Source organism: Ursus arctos, unplaced genomic scaffold (genome assembly GCF_023065955.2).
Source record: "Ursus arctos isolate Adak ecotype North America unplaced genomic scaffold, UrsArc2.0 scaffold_5, whole genome shotgun sequence".
NCBI lineage: Eukaryota > Metazoa > Chordata > Mammalia > Carnivora > Ursidae > Ursus > Ursus arctos.
This window is the reverse complement of record NW_026623067.1, coordinates 10,587,068-10,589,558: the sequence shown is the minus strand read 5'-3', so window position 1 is coordinate 10,589,558 and position 2,491 is coordinate 10,587,068.

Below are 2,491 nucleotides of genomic sequence, written 5' to 3'. Positions count from 1 at the left end.
AGGGCCATATGCACCCCAATGTTCATAGCAGCATTGTCCACAATAGCTAAATAGTGGAAGAAGCTGAGATTCCCTTCAACAGATGACTGGGTTATGAGGTCCATATATACAATGGAGAATTACTCAGCTATCAAAGAAAACAATTTCTCAACATTTGCTGCAACATGGACGGCACTGGAGAAGATAATGCTAAGTGAAATAAGTCAAGCAGAGAAAGACAATTATCATATGATTTCTCTCATCTATGGAACATAAGAACTAGGAAGATCGGTAGGAGAAGAAAGAGGTAAAGAAAGGGGGGTAATCAGAAGGGGGTATGAAGCATGAGAGACTATTGACTCTGAGAAACAAACTGAGGGCTTCAGAGGTGTGGGGGTTGGGGGAATGCGATAGACTGTTGATGGGTAGTAAGGAGGGCACGTATTGCATGGTGCACTGGGTGTTATACACAACTAATGAATCATCGAAGTTTACATAAAAAAAAGACATCCAAATCAGCAAAAATAAGTCAAACTTTCACTGTGTGCAGATGACATGATAATTTATGCTGAAAACCCAAAAGACTCTACCATAAAATTGCTGAAACTAATGCATCAATTCAGCAATGTTGCAGGACATAAAAATCAATGTACAGAAATCTTTTGCATTTCTATACACCGATAATGAAGCAGCAAAAAAGGAATAAAGGAATCAATCCTATTTGCATTTGTACCAAAAACAAAAAGATTCCTAGTAATCATGTGTATTCTGATAACTAGAACACTTATGAAAGAAAGTGAAGAGGATGCAAAGATATGGAAAAACATTCTATGCTCATGGATTGGAAGAACAAATATTATGAAAATGCCTATACTACCCAAAGAAATCTATGTATTTAATGCTATCCCTATCAAAATACCACCAGCATTTTTCACAGAGCTAGAACAAACAATCCTAAAATTTGTATGGAATCACGAAGGAAACTGAATAGACGAAGTGATCTTGAAAAAGAAAGCTGGAGACATCACGATTCCAGATTTCAAGCTGTATTACAAAGTTGTAAACATCAAGATAGTATGGTACTGGTACAAAAACAGGCAATGGACCAGAATAGAGCACCTAGAAATGGACCCACAACTCCATGGTCAACTAATCTTTAACAAAGCAGGAAAGAATATCCAATGGAAAAAAGACAGTCTCTTCTACAAATGGTGCTGCGAAAATTGGACAGCAAACATGCAGAAGAATGGCTAAGTGAAATAAGTCAAGCAGAGAAAGAAAATTATCATATGATTTCTCTCATCTATGGAACATAAGAACTAGGAAAATCGGTAGGGGAAGAAAGGGATAAAGAAAGGGGGGGTAATCAGAAGGGGGAATGAAGCATGAGAGACTATGGACTCTGAAAAACAAACTGAGGGCTTCAGAGGGGAGGGGGTGGGGGAATGGGATAGGCTGGTGATGGGTAGTAAGGAGGACACGTACTGCATGGTGCACTGGGTGTTATATGCAACTAATGAATCATCGAACTTTACATCAAAAACCAAGGATGTACTGTATGGTGACTAACAGAATATAATAAAAAAAACATTAAAAAAAAAGAAGAATGAAGCTAAACCAATTTCTTACACCATACACAAAAATAAATTCAAAATGGATGAAAGACCTAAACGTGAGACAGGAACAATTAAAATCCTAGAGAAGTGCAGAGACAGCAACCTCTTTGACTTGGCCTTAGCAACTTCTTGCTAGACAGGTCTCTGGAGGCAAGAGAAACAAAAGCAAAATGAACTATTGGGACTTTATCAAAATAAAAATGTTCTGCACAGTGGAGGAAGCAACAAAACTAAGAGGCAACATACGGAATGGGAGAAGATATTTGCAAAGGACATATCTGATAAAGGGTTAATATCAAAATCTACAAAGGACTTATCAAACTCAACACCCCCAAAATAAATTATCCAGTTAAGAAATGGATAGAAGACAAGAATAGATACTTTTTCAAAGAAGACATCCAGGTGGCCAACAGACACATGAGAAGATCCTCAACATCAGTCATCATCAGGGAAATACAAATCAAAACCGTGATGAGATACCACCTCACATTTGTAAAATGGGTAAATCAGCAACACAGGATGCAACTGATGTGGAGAAAGCGGAAGCCTCTTACACTGTTGGTGGGAATGCAAACTGGCGCAGCCACTCTGGAAAACAGTATGAAGGTTCCTTAAAAAGTTAAAAATAAAAACCCTATGATCCACCAATTGTGCTAGTAGGTATTTACCAAAAAGATACAAAAATACTGATTCAAAGGGGGCACATGCACCCCAATGTTTATAGCAGCAATGTCCACAATAGCCAAAAAATGGAAAGCCCGAAGGTCCATTGACAGATAAATGGATAAAGAAGTGGTGTATATATACAACGGAATATTACTTAGCCATCAAATAGAATGAAATCTTGCCACTTGCAGCAACATAGATGAAACTAGAAACTATTATGCTAAGTAAAA